This window comes from Gallinula chloropus, assembly GCF_964237585.1.
Source record: "Gallinula chloropus genome assembly, chromosome: 4".
Classification (NCBI taxonomy): domain Eukaryota; kingdom Metazoa; phylum Chordata; class Aves; order Gruiformes; family Rallidae; genus Gallinula; species Gallinula chloropus.
Genome location: NC_140088.1, coordinates 79,235,352 through 79,255,931, shown reverse-complemented (window position 1 = coordinate 79,255,931; position 20,580 = coordinate 79,235,352). Strand labels below are relative to the sequence as shown.

The 20,580-nt window shown below is 38.4% G+C and overlaps 1 long non-coding RNA gene across 1 annotated transcript in view; it reads right to left on the bottom strand.

Annotated features, from left to right (window-relative positions):
* Positions 1-19,428, bottom strand: part of LOC311190938 — a 28,482-nt gene extending 9,054 nt beyond the window's left edge. Inside the window, exons 1-2 of the long non-coding RNA XR_014617257.1 lie at positions 19,193-19,428; positions 18,324-18,451 (exon numbers count right to left, since the gene is read on the bottom strand). This is a non-coding gene — a long non-coding RNA (uncharacterized lncRNA). The remainder of the gene's footprint in view (positions 1-18,323; positions 18,452-19,192) is intronic.
* Between the last annotated feature and the right edge of the window lie 1,152 nt (positions 19,429-20,580).

Sequence of the window (20,580 nt, the reverse complement as noted above, 5' to 3'; positions counted from 1 at the left end):
TGGGAATCATTAAGTGCCAGATGCTTTCATCAAACCCATAAACAAAAGGCGATTCTACAGTAAATCCATTTACTCTAAGGAGGTTTCAACAAAACACATTTTCACTTATTCAAAGTGGAAGAATAAATCTGTAGCTCTTTTTAAAAAGACTTACTTCACAGCCCTAGGAGGTAGACACAGGACTGGGTTTAAAACAAAAGCTGTAACAAAAGCATCCCAGCCAGGCTCAGTAAATTGTGGTAATGTCTGTAATACATCTGCATGTGAGAGCTATTCAGTTATCGCCCAATCCAGCAACATAGCCTATGAGGGGAAAAACATGTGCTGTGGGGATGCTGGGTTTTTGATTAAATAAAGTAGTCAAGAAGTGGATTGACTCAATATTAAAAGAAAAAGTTGTGCTCTAACTCATGAGCAGAGCTATTTGAAACTTTTACAGCATTGGAAAACACCAGGTGGTTTGTTTGTGTATTTAATCATGCTGTATTTTTTTTTTCTGAGCTGTCTTGTGTTGTCACAGATAGTTTATACATAAACACACTGGTAATTAACCTTGCTGACTTAGTTAACAATGAAACAGTGGCTACTGCATAGAGGCTTCTGGTGTGGCTGACATTACAGAATACACCATACATATTCATACAGCAAAGGGAAGCTGGCAATCCCTGAAGGGTGGCTCCTGCACCACATAATCACACTAGATGACAAGCAAGAGGGAATGTATCAATATGCATCAATGCATTCTTATTTCTTGGAGATATGAAATCCTACATGTCTTTTTTAGGGGAAAGTACTTGTGCGTTTATTTCTACCAGTAATCAGGGTGCCAGAAGCTAATCAACTACTAGTTTATTTAGAGCAGAATATGGAAATGCCTGCTTGTGTGCATTTTCTGAAAAGACCAGGTTACAGCATCTATTAGAAGTCAGCTTTAGGGGTTTTGGTCAGGTAACTTATAAACCAGTATGGCATTTGTTCACAAGCATGCCTCCCACCACGGTGAGGGAGCAATCAAAATACTCCACAGAAACATAATAAAATCCATACCACTATAGTCTCTTGATCACTGATGTGTGGATCTGTGATGCCAAATGCTACAGCACTACAAGCAAGTCTTTCATGGGGTGATTAGTGTTCCTCCACTTCAGTGATAACGTTTGTTGGTGGAAATTAAAATATTCTTGCCATTCTAGTCTTATATTCTGGGAGTACAACATCCTCGGAAGCATTACTGAAAAAGAATATGGGGTTCTTGAGTTCTTTCCCCTCTGTCATTTGTAAGTTTAGATGGAAATAAAGACCTTATGTTGTTTTAAATTTCATCTCTATATATGAAAACTTATTTTTGTAAAGTATAACTAGAAACCAAAATTATTATAATTTAAAGTCTGTATTACTTGCAACAAAGCACGCTTCTTTTCTGACAGAAAAATGGCTTTTTCCTAGTTTGTTTTATTTTAAAAGGTGGAGTCTGAATTGGCATTTCACACAGTATATGAAAGTAGTAATGAATTGCAAAGCCAGTGCTGTAATATTTGTGTACAACATTATAAAATAACATAGAGTATTATGACAAAAAAAATTAGTAAGAATTTCTGCTTGGTTTGGGTTTTTTTGGTGTGTTTTTTATTTTGTTCCTCCCCCCATCCTGAAGCTACAGTTTCCAGATGTGTGAGATCAGCAATGGTTGGCCAGGTTTGATGATGTGTTGTGGCTGAATGCTTGAGGCATTAAAGACAAATGTTGCATGCAACTAAAAGGACAGCATGGAACTTGTAAGAATGACTGAAAACATTAATGCTTAGAGCTTAAAATCAAACTTACAATGGTTTCTGAGAATTTCATTATATTTATTGTAAGGAACATTGGAAGCTGAAAATATTTTAAGAGAAGATAGTTCATAAAACTTCTATTGCTTCATAAGGTGTTATACTCCAAATAAATTTATAATATGTAGGCTTGAACTAAGAGGACAGGATCCTTTTTAATGGGTATTGCTTCATTGGAATTCATGGTTTCTATTACTTGATGATACTCTGCACTTGAAATGTAAATGACTCGACAGTTTCATCTGTGAATAAAAATCCCATAGTTGAAAAAAACCCCTCCAAAATCCAAAATATGATAAGATTTGAAAGATTTAACAAGTTGTTTAGGTGTGTCATAATATACTGGTAATTTAGCTAGCTCTACATGTTGTAGATCTTTTTGGTATAATTACATTATTTACTTGAAGGTGTTTATAGAAGTTGCCAACAGCATTCTGGCCTGTATCAGGAATAGTGTGGCCAGCAGGACTAGGGAAGTGAGTGTCCCCCTGTACTCAGCACTGGTGAGGCAGGACCTTGAGTGCTGTGTTTAGTTTTGGGGCCCTCACTACAGGGAAGACATTGAAGTGCTGGAGTGTGCTCAAAGAAGGGCAACAAAGCTAGTGAAGGGTAAAGAACGCAGGGGAGGAGTGGCTGAGGAAACTGGGGCTGTTTAACCTGGAGAAAATGTGGCTGAGGGGAAATTTTAGCACTCTGCCTGAAAGGAGGTTGTGGCCAGGTGGGTGTTGGTCTCCTTCTCCTAAGTAACAGGGGACAGGACAAGAGGAAATGGCCTCAAGCTGTGCCAGATATTGGGAAAAATTAGGTATTGGGAAAAATTTGGTATTGGGAAAAATTTCTTCTTGGAAAGGCTTGTCAAACACTGGAAATCTGTCCAGAGAAGTGGTTGAGTCACTAACTGGAGATATTTAAGCAATGCGTTGGGACATGGTTTAGTGGTTGGACTTGATGATCCTGAAGGTGTTTTCTAGCCTTCATGATTCTATGATTATAAATGTCTTTTTAAGCTTGTTATGGTAGAAAAAGAAGAAATCTATAATGAAATACAAGTTTGATGTTATGACTGACAGTTTTATAATAAGACAATATGAGAGCAATCTTGGAATGCAGAGCAATAGGGCTCCTGCTCCCCATGGACAAGGAAGATGTACAAACCTTAAAAATTAAATTCTTTACATTCTTGAGACTAAGTTAGAAACAGCAGTTTAAATTAAGGCCTGTTTTGTTTTTTGCTGATTAAACAAGTGTTGCATATAGTATCATGTGACTACATAAGCCAGTAAGCTTCTCTGGTGACACCAGCATGTGTAACACAGTCTTCCATAATAACTATCAATATGACTTCCTAAGAACAAGCAGATCAGTTGTGTGCAGCCATAAATGTTTCATAGCCACCCACAGAAATAAACAGAGAAAGCCCTTTGAGTGTGATGAATGTGGCATTCTGCATCTTTGGGCAGTTACATTCTGAGTGCAACATGAAATACACCTATAAATGTTTGTGTTAATGCAAGCAACTATAATCAGTTCTAGTAGGCAGACTGTTTCAGAATAAATTCAGATGTGCTCTGTGCTCAGCTGCAAGTTCAGTATATGTCAAATATTACACTTATGTCACTCTGTTATTTTGCATTTGCAACAGCAGAACAGGTATTGAGTCTTAGCGAGTTTGAATATTTCAACTGTATTTTATAGGGAGGAATATCCATATAATAAAATCACAATTTAGTCATTCGAAAACTCCTACAAATGACCCTTGTTTAGATGTAATATGACTGAATGTCTAATATGTTCAAGAGCTAAAGTTGTGATGTACTTTAATCCAAACCACTTCTATGTCAAAAGGGTATTTTTTTTGAACACTATCAAGGTTGTGTAGCAGTAGTTTTAAAGATTGTAGTCTATAGAGGCAAAAAACCACAAACAAATCATAGGTAAGAGATCTATTGGTCACAACCCCCGGCAATGTTACAGGTTTGAGGCAGAGTGGCTGGAAAGCTCCCTGGAGGAAAAGAACTTGGGGATGTTAATGAACAGCTGGCTGAACGTGACCCAGCACTGTGCCCAGGTGGCCAAGAAAGCCAACAGCATCCTGGCATGTATCAGGAATAGTGTGACTAACAGAAGTAGGGAAGCTATTATTCCATTATACTCACCTCTGGTGAGGCTGCACCTCAAGTACTGTGTGCAGTTTTGGGCCCCTCACTACGAGAAGGACATTGAGATGCTGGAGAGCGTCCAAAGGGCATTAAGCTGGAGAAGGGCTTGGAGCACAAGTCCTTTGAGTAGCAGCTGCGGGAACTGGGGCTTTTTAGTCTTAAGAAAAGGAGGATGAAGGGGAGACCTTATCGTTCTCTACAACTGCCTGCAAGGAGGGTGTAGAGAGGTGGGGTTTGGTCTCTTCTCTCAGGTAACAAGCTGTAGGACAACAAAATGGTTTCAAATTCCACCAGGGGAGATTTAGGTTAGATATCAGGAGGAGTTTCTTTACTGAAAGGGTAGTCAAGCATTGGAACAGGCTGCCCAGGGAAGTGTTAGAGTTGCCATCCCTGGAGGTATTTAAAAGGCATTTAGATACTGTGCTTGAGGATATGGTCTAGAGGTGGACTAGGCAGGGTTAGGCTGTGGTTGGACTCTGTGATCTTAAAGATCTCTTGCAACCTAAGTGATACTATGATTCGAATTTCTGTGGATTTCAAATCTAGCTGGTTATCACACTTCTGTTAACCCTATGCAATAAGGCCTGTAGATACTCATACCTGTGTTAAAGCAGTTTATGTAAAACCTAGCCTTATAGCTCTCAGTCAATCTAAGAAATCAGATTTTTTTGGTTTTTAAAGGGTTTATTTTTGAGAAGATTTCTTCCCCCCTCCTCCCCCTGCATCTCAATCGCTGTGTTCACCTCAGAGGAGAGAGGATCAATCTCTGCTGTATATAACTGAGATCTGTTAAATGCAGCTTTGCAAAACTTTGGAATGAAGCTGAAAATTATGGGTCTTAGGGACTGTTATTGTGAGCTTGCTTGCACAGCCAGGAAGAGATTTCTTCTCTTAATCTGCACACATTTAGTATAAATAGTCTGAACAGTTAATCAAGAGAAGTCTATGCATTGGTTAAAGAATAAGGAAGATTAAAAATACTGGGAGGAATGTAATGAATTCTTTCTCCTACACCTTTGATAGCTTCCTCTCAGCTATCAACAGTGCTATGAGCTATCCTTTCCTTTCACAAAGTAAGTGGGCAATTATCTCAGTATTTCAGATCCGCAGCGTGGATTCCAGTACAGACTTTTGGGAACAATTTCAAAACAGAATGAAAGCCACTAATATTTTTTTCACTGTAACTTTTCAACAGTAGAGTGTGAAACATCACAGCAGAAATCAGGTGCAGGGCACACCCTATGCAAGTTCTTGTGGTGAATAGGGATATGATAGTTATCGTCTTACTGTGCTCAGTGTTTTTTTCGGTATTTCTGCATTATGCAAACTGAACTGCTTCATCAGTAGCTTTGTATTACTTATAAAAGGAGTGCAATCAGAAACAAATGGTATTTTCTGAAAGTTGGTTTTATTGTTTCACAAATAAAGGAGTGTGCACAGTGCTTAAAAACAGAACTGAGGAAGAGCTGTGTATCACAGCCATCACAGCATCATCGCGAGATGGCTAGAACTGGTTTTGAATGTCTCAACAGTATCGTGACTATTGGATTTCCTTGGTGCAGAAGAGAAAGTCTTGTTCAAGAAGAATTTTGCAACAGTACTCTGCTCTGTGTATGACCATTCTACTTGGTGGTAGAGTGGCTAATGCCTTCACAGCCCATTTGTACATGGAATAAACACAGTGAATAATCAGCAGAAATTTTTTCCAGAAGGAAAATACAATAACTTTATTTCCCAATCGAGGGTGTGTGGGTGTTCAGAAGCTTACAATGTAATAAGGTATGTTTTATACCTTACTAAACATAATCTCTGATAATTGAATCCCTTTTCCTGCTTCACTAATTCCTGCCTTCACATTTACCCTCAGGTTCCTCAACTTTTCAGTGTCTTTTGGGTGGACACCACTTTGTAAGAATAGCATTACTCTTGATTTAAAAAAAACCCAACAATAAAACCCCCCCAAAACCCAAAAATCCACCCCAAACACAAAATCCCTACAACAAATACAATCAAAAAAACTTTTATCTGTTGCCTCAAGCCAATAAATTTCCTACTCAAAGTGTTTGTGTATGCAGCTACTGCTGCTACTACTTCCCTTGCTGTTGTGGTTTAAGGTGAGGCACTGTCCTCTACCCACTTAATTATTGATGGACTATTCAACTAAATGATTACATTACCTTAGGAAATAAATTTGAATTGGGATGTTAACTTCTGGTTTTGTGCATTGCCTCATTACCCAAATAACTCCCATGCATCAATCTTTCAAAACCAGAGGTGGCTATGCGGTATGTTTCTTTGTGGGTTGTTTGAGCACTGTTCTTTGGCCCTGAGTTTGTTTGTTAAAACTCTTCACAACTGTAGGTGTCTATAGTTCCCCATAAGCTTGCACAGTTTGAAGAGCTAGTTGGAATTGAGTAAGACTCAAATCTTCCTAAAAAACTTGTTTGATTAGTTTTTGTAAATAATCTGAAGTGCGTATTTGTTCTTAAAGCCTACTCTTTAGACAAAGGTTCCTTACAGCTTAGTCATTCATGATGGAAAGAAAAGATCAAAAGAAAGTGCTTGACTATGTGGGCAAAGTGCTGGACTGAGTCTCAGGAGACCTGGAATCTCATTTGGGCCACAGACTTCCTGTAGGGAAGATGTATCTTGGTTCCTTCTGCTGTAAAAAAAAAAGAATATCGCCCTGTCATGAGAGCTGGGGGAAGTATTTTGATGGTAAGGAAATAGTAGGTTTAATGGAAAGGTAAAAGGGCTCTGTGGCATAAATAACTGAATATGGAAGTAAGCATAACTCAAGTTTGAAGACAATCATGTAATAAAGCATTTGTTCAACTCTGTCATCTGTTTTTATTTGTACTGTTGCTGTGGTATATAAAAATAATGACAATGATGCTAATTGGAATTTTGTATTAACTGTGTGACTTTAAAAGGAGCATAAAAAGACAAGTTTTGCATACCTAGTTAATGTTGTTAATTAACTTGCAACAGAACTCTAATCATAACGAGGGTGCTTGCTCATGAGAATATACCACCTGGCAATGCTATTTGCTTCCTTTTGTTTCTGGCCAATATTCCTGAATCAGAGCTGAACATAAAGCTTTTTTTTGTTTGGTTGGTTTTGTTGGCTTGTATTTTTCCCTCTTCCCCTTCTGTTCGAAGAGGCATCCTTTTGCTCTCAGCACCTTGGACTATCTGTCACTGCACTTCATCTTCCTACTTGTAGAAATACATGGGTTCTCAAGCAGTGTGAAACCACTGCTATAATTATCTAAAATATGACTGCAACTTGGTGAGGAGAATTTCAGAGTATAATACATGCTCTCTATATGTTATATTATGTTCACATATATTATCTATATATATATTGTTATGTTCATATACATATTTGAACAAGCAATGCTGTGGTTCAGATTCCATGGGCATGTCGTTCAAGTGGGAGAGTGTTATAACGCAATAATTGTAGTATGATGGGTGTGACTGGTGGTGGTGGTAGTTCATTTTCTTAGAGGCCAAAGTCAGAACTGAATGGTACTTTTATGTGATGATCTAGAATTATTTTAAAATTAGAGAAAAGCAGTGGAGTGCTATACCAGTGTAATCCAGAGGTTCCAGATGTGAATTGTTGTAACAAGGTGGCTTGGAGTCACTAAAAGGACAGCAGGCTCAAATCTAGAGAGAAAGATTGAGTTTTCTGGGATGTCTCAGACCATTGTTGAGAGTCCAAGGGTACAGACACGCTGCAATCAGGAAGCCTACATTAGCTCAGACAGGATGCATGACTCAAGGATATCGAAGGGAGATGAAAACTGTGGTATTCCGGCATCTGCCACTCCCCAGCTGCTGGGCACTACTTGTGGTTCATGCTACTTATTGGAACATACTGGAAAAGAAACAAAAATAGTTTAAATTGGGTTTAACAGCTAAAGTCTGTTATGAGGCTTACTGAAAGAGGAGACTGCCTAGCTGACTGGAAGGGATGGTAAAGAAAAGCTCATCCTAGTGTCTCTCCCCTATTTTCCACAACCCCCAGGCTCCCTGAGTCTGTTATCTCAGCAGATAAGGTTCACAGGCCTGAAATGCTGACAAGTGAAGCATGTGTGGTCCAAAAGCAGCACCTTTCTTTTTTGCAGTTTCTTGTGTAATTGTCTTCTGAGTTAACTCCAGGATCTGTAGGTATTCAAAACAGACATCACAACGTGGCCCACCTGTAGGGTCTCATTTAGGCTTGAATCAAAACAAAAGATCCTAGTGACTTTGCTCAGATCTAGTAACAGTCCTTCCTCTTTCAGAGCATGCTCTGCTTAACGCTTACGTTGCCGTGGATGGGTACGGTCAGAGTTCCATGGTACAGAGAAGAAATTTTTGGAATTCAACACATGGTGAGCAGTGTGCTTCCAGTGTGAGCTCCAGACTGACGTTACATTAGTAGCTGGAGACAACTATTTAGATGTGAATCTGTTCTGAGCACCCCATTCAGATGTCTGCTGTATGTCTTCATCTCAGTAGTGAGCTACTTTCCTGGTCCCTAAATATTTGTCTGAAATCTAGTACTGAAATATATTTTACTTGACTTTTTTTTTTCCCCAATAATTTGATGGCCTATATTCAAATATTTTTGTTGCCCTGTATTCCTGGGATCTGTCAGACATTAAATCTTACTCTCCCTTTGTTATATTGTTTATGTACTGAGAAAAAATTATTCGAATCCTTGGTTCTGACCTGTGTTAACTGGTTTGGCATCTCTGGCATCTTCCAGTAGCAAGAAGTTCTCAAACCTTAAGCAATTGCTTGTTTCCCTGACATTTTTAGCCCACTTAAATTCTCTTGTCTACATGCGATCCTCTGAATATGCTGTGGCTTCTCTCTTGTTATTGAAAAGGCTTGTGAAGCAGTGGAATAAGTTGGGCTTTTCCTTTTTGTCTTTAGACTGAAATTTGCTCTCTGCAAAGAAGAGAGATTTCAAAAGTTTCCAAAATAGCTTGGAAAAACAGTGAAATAAAACTACAAAGTAAAACTGTCAGTTATTTTATGACCTATTGCATGCATCTGTCTAAAAGCAGTCCTCGTGTTTGCTATCTGGAAACTCTCAGTTCCCTGGTTTATGTTTTCTAAAACCTAAAGCTATTTATGTTTTGGACTCCGTAGTATTTGCTTCTGCTTTACGTACTTCTCCCTTACAATAGAGTAAATAAAAGCACTCTTTGAATTTATTTGGTGAAAAAAGCTCGAGTCTAGAGGGTAGGATTGATTTGCTGTATGTACGTGGGGACAATTTGAATCCATTTATATATATTGTCTCAAATTTATAAGCTCACAGTTTCTCAAAGCACTTTTGGCCTATTGTTTATCTAAAAAAGGCTTATCTGACCTTTGTGTTTACATAGTATAATGGATTTGCCTTTTAAACACTGATCAGTGATGGAGGTTATCTTTGATCTCCCTAATTATATCATTATTTTTATCTTGTGACTAAATTCACCAGTTTTATTGATAAATTCCCTGACTGGGAACATCAGATTACCAAAGCTCAGGGATTGTTTTAAATGTCTTTGTTAACTGTCCGCTACGGAACTTTTAGCAGAATCACATTTATTATGTTTATTTTATCTCAAAAGCAAAACCTAATAGTATGTGTCTGTTGCTTACTGCACACCTCAATTTTGAAGTGTTTTCTTTGCCTTGTAAGGCAGATTTTACTCAATAACAGCCCAACACTCACCCTTTCTTTGGCTGCACCAACATAGTTAAATAAAGTATTGCCAAATTACAATTAGGACATCTACTGTCCAGATTATTTATTGTAGTGCAGCTCAGTTACGTGAAAAACAACTTTTAAATGATGTGACTGTGACTGCTTTATAGTGCTGTTTTATGTTTGGTAGTAGCAGTGTTTCTTTGAAGACTTCTAAGGTTTCCTTTTCATTTCTTCCAAAGCATTTTTTAAAGCACCCGAACACCCAGCCCTTTGAATGAAGAAACATGAAAAACGTGTAAAGCTTTATCCCCTACAGTTCTTTCAGTGATGTGTTAACTTGGGAGATGCTTCAAGCTTCTGAAAGGCTTTCTATCTGATTTCAAGGTATAGATGTTTGTCACTACATGCTGTAATTTGCTAAAACTAAATATGTTTCAGAAGGGCTCAGTCTTTGGCCAAGTCAGGGTGGTGTCTGGTGCATGTGAGGCATGAAGGCAAAAGCAACAGATTCAGTTTAGCTGCTCATCCTTCTGGTCACTGAGAGGAGTTTGTAATGCGGCCTCCAACAGTGCAATGGGCTGCGTACAGCAGCACTGGTTTCACATGCTTCTTTCATTCTGAATATTTTTTTCACTGCTTACTATGGAATCCTGTCTAGTGATAAAACAGAGATCCTGTGTTCTCTTAATCTGACAGCTAGGTCATACTGACTTTTGTTTCAGAATGTGAAACGCCCATAAGTTGGAAAGGAGGAGATCTGAAAGGTGGGCGGAATTCAGAACTCCCCGCTCTGTGGAAGAGCAAACTGATGGACTGTAATTCAGTAAGCGGTTATAGATGTTAGCCACCCTTGTCTTCAGTTAGTTTGTAGCTATAAATAGGTGCTTAATGATATAGTACTTGGAAGCAGGTCTTGTGCTACACAGTATTTCTGTGTAGATCTTGGTCCTCTTGGGCTGACAAGCCAATATATCTGCAGGGTGTGGACTCCTATGTTTTTCAGAATGACTAATGAAAAAAGCTCTTCCTGGAAATAGCCTAATATGCATCTGATGTGACAAGGATGAGTGCAGATTAAAGCTTTGAGAGAAATGTCAGTGGTATCCTCAAGAAAAGCCACCTGCAGTTGATAACAGACTGCACTTGGTTGGGCCAAAGATCAACACTTTCAGATCTTCAGCCTGAGCAGTGATCTGTAGGACTGTGCTAGAATTCAGGCTTAAGACTTTTAGTTACTTGTCTAACGTGTTTTCTTGTGTGTTAGTAGTTTCTTTCCACTCACCGTTTGCACAGGGTATGTGTAGAAATTGTTTTGTGCTGTATTTGTGGCTGTACTTTGAAACTTGCTTTTGAACTGATGCCACTCTAGAAGTCCTCGGGTTAATGAGTGCTTTGGGATATTATATTTTTGGTTTGTTGGTTTGCTTTGCTTTCATTTGTTTTCCTTCAGGGCTAAGCTGCTGCTTGTACTATTACCACTGGTTAGTATACTATTCAACTCAAAATGTTTAAGGTGTATATATATTTAAGAAATACCATCTAAAAAGAAAAATAAATTTGAGACATTTTTCAGTGGATCTGTTCAGGTGCTTGGAGAGACCACTTTGTATCAGCTATTTCACCAGATCATTAGTACTGTTTTATTATTATGGAGCCTTTCGGAGTTTTCCCCAGCCTCTGATTTAGAAATGCAATATCTGTCTGCCTATTTTTTCCTGTGAAAAGTCTAAAGCTAATGGTTCTGGCAGATGGACTAGGCAAAATATGAGAGTGGGTGCTTACAAAGGACAAAGTAAAAACAAAAAAAGAACAGGATATTTGGATTCCAAAGTGCTACCACAGTGATTAAAAAATAAAATACAAAAATCAGGCCCCTTTATTTGATCTGAAACATGAATACAAGTTCATTTTGAGTTTACAAAGCTGAGAACACTGTCATCCTTCAAACCTCTTTAGAAAAGCAGCCAATTCAAACTTCCTGAGAGCAAAGTTGTGGGAAGTGGCTTAACATATTAGAGAAGTGTTTTGAACTCCAAACAGAATAAGGTATTATGCTCAAAGATGGTCCTTATGCTTAGCAAAGGAAACGGCAAATTGTGGAACATTTGGTGTATGGCTTGACTTATGCCACTGCTACAGCAATGTATGTGAAATAATTTCATCACAGGGAATGTCTTCTTTTATTTTTTTTGTCTTTTTTTTTTTTTTCTGTGCAAATAAGGAAATGGGTAAGAGCTTTCAAACGTTGTAATCAAACATTCATCCTTACTGACGCTTTGGAACAAAGTAAACTCTAAAGATTAACCTGACCAGGCTAAATTTAAAAAGCAAAAAAAATACCTGTCCTTGGAATGTTTCAGAAAACTGCATAAAGGCCCACTGTGTAATGTATGCTTTTAAGGGATGTGTCAGTCACACAAAACCAAAGAGCAGGGCAGGCCTGAAAAGTGATTTTTTTTTACCTCAGACGAGCATTAAGTTAACAGATGGGGTGCCATCAATCAGGTGAAATGTCAGAAGTGCAGAGTTACAGTCTATCTGTGTTTGTGGTACACAGAAGCCACAAATGGTGGTTGGGTTCTGAAAACACAGTGTAATAAGGCTTTGCCATCTTAGAAACATTACTGTGCAACTTGTGAATATTGTAACCAAGCAAACTCACCCCAAAGAAGAGTTGGATTAAGCTCCCTTCCCCTTTGTAATTTTGCACTTCTGTGGGTTTTTTTTTCAATGTGATTGAGAAAGGCTTGTCTTAGATTTCCAGTGGTACAAATAAGATAAGCTGCAGGTTGTAAACAGATACTCTTGATCGCAGAGGTGCTGCTGCAGGTGATATATTCGGCCATAGGTGTGATATGTTACTATATATTTCTGTATAGGCAGATAGTCCCTGCACACACTAAATCACTAACTCTTTCCCCCACTTATGCTGGATCAATGTATAGTTAAATCTCAGGAGAAGTTTTGTTTTATTCTGAAAAGATTTAAGTGGCTCCTATTTTATATCACATTTTACTAAATAAATTATGTGAACAGAATATTTTATTCCAGATCTAAAAAAAAACTGCTTGTTTTTTGTCTGTGTACCTGTGCATGTGCACAAATATATCAAGTATAGATGTCTGTAAGGCTAGAGATTTATTTCTAAACATTAATGAACCTCAATCTGTAGGTTTTATTGGCAAAAGTTGATGTGTGTTGTCATGCACTAATTTGACTTTGAATGAAAGTTTTCATTCAATGAAAGCCTTCCGTTGAGGGGTGGTGTACCCTACACTTTGGGTAGGTCTGGGAGTCTGGCTGTCCAGCAAAGCAAGCAGTGGAAGTTGTAGAGAAAATAATTTCTGTTTATGACCTCTTGAAGACGTCTGTGCTGTCACTTCTACCTGTTTCTGTTCCTTGCTGAGTTAGAAAGATAATCTGCCTCCCAGTTTTATGGGTTTGGTGTTTTGTTTTGCTGCAAAAGATGTTGTATGGTTTGCTTTTTGTACCATGTATCTAGCTGTAAAGGCCTCTAAATGTGATGGGTAGAAACAAGTATCTAATAAATGATAGGAATATTAATATCCAGAACCTATTATATGTACCACTGCAGTAGCTTTATGCATTGGTGATATCAAAAGATATACTATACTGTTTTCTACTCAAATATTTAATGAATGTAAAGGGAAGATTTGTCATTGTTTTTATAACTCCCTCTACAAAAGTTCTTGAAACAGAAAGCTTTTTCCAGCACCACCTCTACTGAAAGCAATGTAAGTTCTGTTGCTTTTCAAGTTACAGAATTTATGAGGCTTTGAATGTGGTGAGGTTTTATTGGAATGGTGTTAAAGGGTTCTGTGACTTTGTTTTCCATTCACTGTGTAAAGACCCTTTGTGGCTAATGGAGCAAGGTACTGCAGCGCTCCTGTCCTGTATCAGTCTATCAGTAATGCACTTCATTGGAATCCCAGAATTACTTAATTATGATCAGTTTGAGAGGGTTCAAAAAGTCTATGGAGACTCTCATCAGTATGCAGTAGATTGGGTTAGCTGCCTGTTGTTTGATTTCTTCATAGAGAAGACATTATACCAAAATCAACACTTCTGCAAAATTAGATGTTCGTTTTGGCTGGAGCCACAAGTGAGTGCAGAAGCTCAACTGAGAGCTTTTGGAGACATTCAGAAGAACCAGACTAAAATCCAAACAGATTTTTCTAACTTGCCATTCTAATTTTCAGAAAATGAATATGCAAATAGGTCTTGTGTGTACTGATTGGATGGGAAGCTTTTTCTTCCTCCTCTGCTCTTACACCCAAGGGCACAGTGTTTAAGACTCTCTGCAAGATGTGGTAGATGCAGTTTCACTTGTTCTTTTCCACAAGATGTTTCAGGAAAACAGCTTAATGTTTGTGCTGTTAAAGACTGCATCCTTTTCAGTAGTTTGTTTGTTTTTCATGTCTTTTTCTTGGCATCTCCTTATTTTATTTTATTCTTTTCAGTATTGTTTCAGTGATGAGGAAAATGGATCTTAGGCTTTATATGTGCATGTGGTTACTTTAACCCAGTGATTTCTTAGTGCCTTGGGAGCAGTGAACTGGTCTGTTCTAGTCTATGCCTCCTGGAACAGTATGACTTCCCATGGAACATATTCAACCTTTGAGAAAACTGTGAATTCAAAGACTGAGTAAAAATCCAGTAATTCAAAATCATAAGGATCGGAGGAAAAGCTGGTTGTGTGGGGGAGGTATGAGGCTTCGTTTGATCTGCTTCCATCTACCTTCCCTGCCTGGATGTGGCTGGCACTGAATATGCTTTCTGTACCACACTTCAATCTCTCTTTCCAGCCATGAAAATCACTAATACTTGCCTGCTCGCCCCTGCCTAGCCAGTGGTTGCTGTTTAAGCAGAAGCCCTTATGGTTGCTGGTAGCAAACCTTGTCATTTCTGTCAGCATGGAAGACACTAAACTGACATACTTTCTCAGGTATTGTAGCTTTAGCAAGCTCTATCATAAAGATTTAATGTTCCCACACTGGTCACCAAGCACAGCCTGTAATTTCAGTTAGAGTGCCCAGGCTTCTCTCATCAAAAATCCGTTCTATTATATGCTGCAAAGTCAAAGTTCAGGGTTTGCATTGGTAGGCAAAACCAACAAATGAGATAGATAGATAGATAGATAGATAGATAGATAGATAGATAGATAGATAGATAGATAGATAGATAGATAGATAGATAGATAGGAAATGGCCAAGGAAAGAAGATCTGGAAAGAGAGCATTATTTTTGTTAAAGTATATTTGAATGCAATATTTCATGAGGAGAATAGTAATGAAACTTCTGAAACTTCTATGATCCTGTGTGGTGTGCGTTCACATAGCAGGAAGGTATTTTTCTGTCTAAGAAGGTGAGAGGAGAGGCAGAAATGAGTAACACATGTAAAAAGAACATCATTAAGTAAGTAGTGCATTTCTATCTTCTAGGATGTGAAACAGCTCTGTGTATGTATATTCTAATGAGAAACACTATGCAGATGTATCTCAAAGACAAATGCCTATGGTGAAATGATATATCTTATACATCACATCTTAGTGTTACTTTATGGTGGGTTGTAATAAGTTAAAAACAACTGTAAATCTAGCATCTGCCTAATTTATGATGCCATTGAGATGCTTTTACTATATATGCATACTCCCACAGGGAGATCATTCTGTGTGCATGATCTCTTGGTCTTCACTTGTCATGGGGCATGCCAATGCCCTGCAGGAGCTTCATAGCTTGACAAGGAGTAGCCCTTGGTCCTCGTGCTGCTGACTCAAGTGATGCTTTTCAGCCATCTGTAATAAAGTTTGGAGTGGAGGAAAGCTATGAATGATGAGAGGACCTTGCAAGTCCACAGTCCTGAGATGCACGTTGTGTGTGACATGCTGTATGGCAGATGCTCAGTAATACTGCTGCTTTATTTTTTTTTTATTCCATATAAATGTTTCAAAAAATGAAATAATTGCCATTTATTCTGTAGTGCTAGAATGGAAGAAGCCACAGGTCACCAGAGCAACAGTTGCTTGAATGGCTAGAGGCTTTAGAGCAAGGTCTGAGGCCTCTAGCTGAGGAAAACATTCCCCATCAGTTTTCAGAAGAAAACATTGAGCTGTGTGTGTACATAAAGGTCAGGTACAAACTTTCATTCCAGTCCCTTTCTGCTGCTTCTGCTGTCAGTTGCAGTACCAGTGATGACGTTTAATTTTTTATATTGTACAGCAGAAGACAGCTAAGCAGGTGCAGTATCACACAGTAACAGATGGTCTTCTCATGAATTTGTTCTCCATGCATGCAAAGAACATCATGAAAATAATTCTGGTGAGTGTGACAGAGTAGTGATGGCAGTGTTTTGATGGAGAAGCCTTCTTATATTTAATTGTCTTTCATTATTACTCTGGATGTGAAGTAAAAAGTATTTGATTTCAGAAAAGATCTAGTGCTGAAAGCAGTAAGTAGAATAGATTTTCCCCTTGAAGGAAACATTTATTTAGTGGTTTCCATAGGGTTGTTCCCATGGGTTTTGTTTAGTCTAATGTTCTCCTGACTGCATAAAGGTTTAAAATACCCTTTTTCTCACCCTTTTTTGTACTTGTTCTTTGACTGCAGAGCACCTGGTGCTGAGAAAGGTGCATCAGAACAGATTTGTGCATTGTCCCAGAGCCGTGTACTCCACTTAACCTGCTCAAAGTCACCAAACATCTCAAAGGGAGAAGTGTCTCACCACAGACAACATGTACACAAGTACTGGCTGCAGACCTCCTCTACCCTGCTTTCTTTTCTAACTATATTAGTTTTCTTGGCTTGCCCTTCCCTTATAATACAAACTTTGTTACAGAGGGAGATATTTTAAGAAATAAACCCTCCCAAATAACATCACTTCCCAACAACCCTAGTGAGGTTGAGTGGGAAAGGACAGTGAAGTGCCAACACAAATATTATTTGAAAGAATGGGACTCAAAGGACTAAAATATCAGTCTGTAGCAAGACTTACAAAAATGATTGCAGAAAAACTTGCTTTATACTTCGTTTTAAGTACCATCTCTAAGGGTCATCTCCCACCTTTAGTTTCATTTGAATAACTTGGACTTAATATTTCAATATCAGTGTGGATATTAAAAAAACAATAAATGTTAGTTTTGAAATAATTACCCATTTCATCCATTTCATGAATAAAGCAGGGCTGGACTTAGGTTTTTTCCCATTTCAGGGAGTGAATGAGTAAAGCTGGTTTTAGTGGCAAGCCAAAGGAGTAGACCCCAGGTGGTTCTTATAGCATGTAGGGCCAGAGCACTCGACAGTGAACACAGACAAATATAGAGCCCTAAAAAGGTGTAAGGGAGCTAAGATACTACACTAGTCAGGGCTCTTTCTGTTCTATTGGATAAAATATTACTCCAAACGAGTGACTGTGTCACTCAATGTTGTTCATACTATCTTTTTTCTTATTTGATCCACCCTTTTTGAAGAGCAGTATAAAGAGGCACAAGCCCATAATTTGCCTGCATTTCAATGGCTGAAGTATTATTTATAGGTTCTGTTAAGCTGGATTTTAGTTTTAAAAAAATACCAAAACATGTTGTAATAATCAATTTAAATGCATTTATCCTAATTTCTTTTTCATTTTTAATTGCTAATTATTCTAAGCCATAATACTCAGATACTATGGCATGTGAATGAAAGCAGCTTTCTAAAATACTGCTTGAGCAAGAAATGCTTTTAATGGTTTTGTTTTACTAGGAAAAAGATGAGAGGATATATAACGTTTAAACTTGCAAATGAGACCTGACTTTCATATTGTACCAGTAGAATGCTGATGATTCAAATCACAGTGAAGCAAAAAAAAAAAAATCTGAGAAACCATTTGAGTGGGTGTTGCTGTGAGATGTACCATGTCACCAGGCTGCAGAACAAAGTCCTATCCAGAAAGGGATTTAGGGTGTAGTGGTACAGACAGTCAGGGCTTAAAATGATACGTACATATTTTTGTAGTGCCAGAGGGTCCAAGTTCCTGCCTGTGACCATCACCAACCTGCTTAGCTGCTCTCCACCACCCACCCACAGAGGTGTGATTTCTCAGGGTAAATCCACATGGCAGCAGTGGTCTGAGACTAGTGCACGGGTCCTGCTCTGTTTCTAGTGGACACTTCAGGTCTGTGCGACTTAAGGCTCTTCAGCAATCGCTTACACACAGGTGCTTTATGTAAAACCGAACAAGCTGACAGGTGGGAGGTAGTTCAGGCATCTTTGGAAGGGAGAAGAGATAAAAGCCTATTCCTAAATTAGCTGTAATCAATTTGAATAACTTTTGGGGCAGGATTTTTAGAAGGATTAAGAACTGTACTTCCCATGACTCTGAAAATCCAGACTTTCCAAGCACTGGAGTTACCCAGCTTTTCAATACAAAAATTTTGCCCCTTCTGGTCTTCTGAAAGTTTAGACAGTGACAGGACTAATCACAAAATTAGTGCTAAACTGAGTTCCTGTTGTGGATAAGGCTTTAAGAGTCTCTCAACTCTGTCTTTGTTTACAGTTAGTCAAATCCCACATAATCCTATCCTTCAACAGCTCCAGATGTTGAGGCATACTTCTGTGGAAGGGAGAGCTGCAGGAAACCTACCTTTATCCTACCTCTTACTATGTAGTTGCCAAATTGTTCAGTATGATATTGAGAATGGAGTTATGTATATTCACAGAAGACTGCTTTTACAGACTTAATCAAGCCAATGCCCATCTCTGCTCACCAACCTAAAAAAACAAGCAGAAGAAACCTTCACCTGACCTACACTGTACTGATTTCAGAACACAGAGGAGACCTAATTTACATCATCTTTGAAAAGAGCAGTTCCTATCAATGGCTCAAAGCAATAGTGACCTGATTCACTACAGAATTCTTTATTTCTGTCAGCTAAGTAATCTTTTTACCCTGTTTCTCTTTTTTTCCTAGTTTTGAAGAGCCTGTTAAGTGGAAACAGACTGTCAAAAGTGGGATAAACTTACCTACCTTTTAAGTATGATATTATCAGGTATGACTACTTAGCTTCTAAGAATGACAGAAGCTATATTAAACATAAAATAGACTTTTCAGATATTTTTCCATTATATGATGAGTTTTCTAGGAAACTTGGTCACTAAGTAATTGTAACAGTATGGTTAAATTTCACTTCCCTGCTTCTTTGGGGTGTCTTTAATTACATACTATTGAAATAGAAAAGAGGAGGAATAATTTTGTTTTTAAAACCAACAGCTTCTTTCTAATATGTCATAATTATTGCAATTTAAAACACTTATTATAAATTGTGGGTATTTTCCAACATGATTCAAAAGAGAAGTCATTGTTAATAAACTATAAAACTTTAAAAAAGGATCAGAAATTACTTAAGCTTTTTTACTATGCTTATACTAATAAACACACAACAAAAAAAGTGTCCCTGGGAAGAACATTTTATTTCTTCTCTGGGCAAGTTCTACTCCGTGCCCAGTTCTTACCTTTAAATCTGTGCCATGTGTTGTTGTATGCCCATTTATCAATTACAATGGTAATGTCACTGATTCCAATTGCTCTTCAAGAAGATATGATCACTGTATAACGCAGCTCTACCAGCAAGCCCTAGACAATGTCAATAAGGCCGAACTCAGGACAGAAAACAATTCCACAAACTGCAACTTGCCCAATGCATTTAAGCCTGAGAATTAGCAATAGGATGCAGTATTCACTCTAAGGACAGCTAACAGCTGAACACAGGATCTCACTCCTTTGCTCTTCCTTTGCAGATGGTACAAGTCTTTCTTTTTACCTTTCAAAAATGAGAGGGTTCCCTCAGCACAGAGCTTGTTCTTACCTCTACAACAGTAAAGTAAAAAAACTCTGGCATGCCACTGAATATTTTGTGTCACATGGAAACACTCACATTGCCACACTGCTCAGCTAGTCCATGGCTGGAGGAAACTAAGTAAGTAAAACACAGCAACAAAGGTAAGACAGACTGAGGTTAACAAAGCAGGAGGGGGGCATACCCAGCAGGGAAAAATCCTTCATTGAAAAACTTGTTCTTCAAGTGCTGCCAGCAGTCTGAATACTAAGTCATAACAAAGTTGTTAAACCTTAGAAGGCTGATGTGTAAGTACTGTATCTACATTCTTCTTCCTTGCCCCTTCCCACCCAAACCCCAGAAGAAGTTAGGAATACCTGGTAATAAGTCTTCTACATATAGGAGAGGCTTTAGATGGGGTTTTCTCCAGCAGTATCTTCTAGCACAGGAACACACTGAACTGTAAGCTACAGTGCACTTGAGTCCTGACATTGTAATGCAAAGAGCCTTTAAATCAGATTCTGTAGAAATGAGGAAAGAAAAAATAAATTAAAAGTAGAGAAATCCAGAAAAGTTTCTCTAGAACCTGCACTCACCTGTGAGAAGGCTGGCTAAACACACAGGGAAAAGGTTCTTTTCCAGCTCCTGTAGTTGACCCAAATTTGCTGTTGCTACTTTGCCTTACCTGGGAAAGGCTCATTTATTTTTGCCTTTTTAATAAAACAATTTTCTTATTTTTGCTTTTCCAAATACAAAACTGAACAAACAGACCCTTTATCCTGCTACCCTGTGACACCGTGTTTGAACCAGCAGTCTGGAGTTCAGAAATGCAATTTGTAGAGAGCTTGAGGAAGGAAACGAGAGCAGTACAGGCTGCCTGCCCCCAGGAAGGGATGTAGGGCTGCACAATCCTGGCTGACAAGCTACAGGCAGCCAACAAAATATCTCAGGAGAAAGCCACTAGTGTTTCTCCACAAAAGACTACTCATTCCAAGTTGTAAACAGCACAATATATGTGAGTTATAAACAAAGCAATAATCATACTACTGTAATGCATTTGCAATT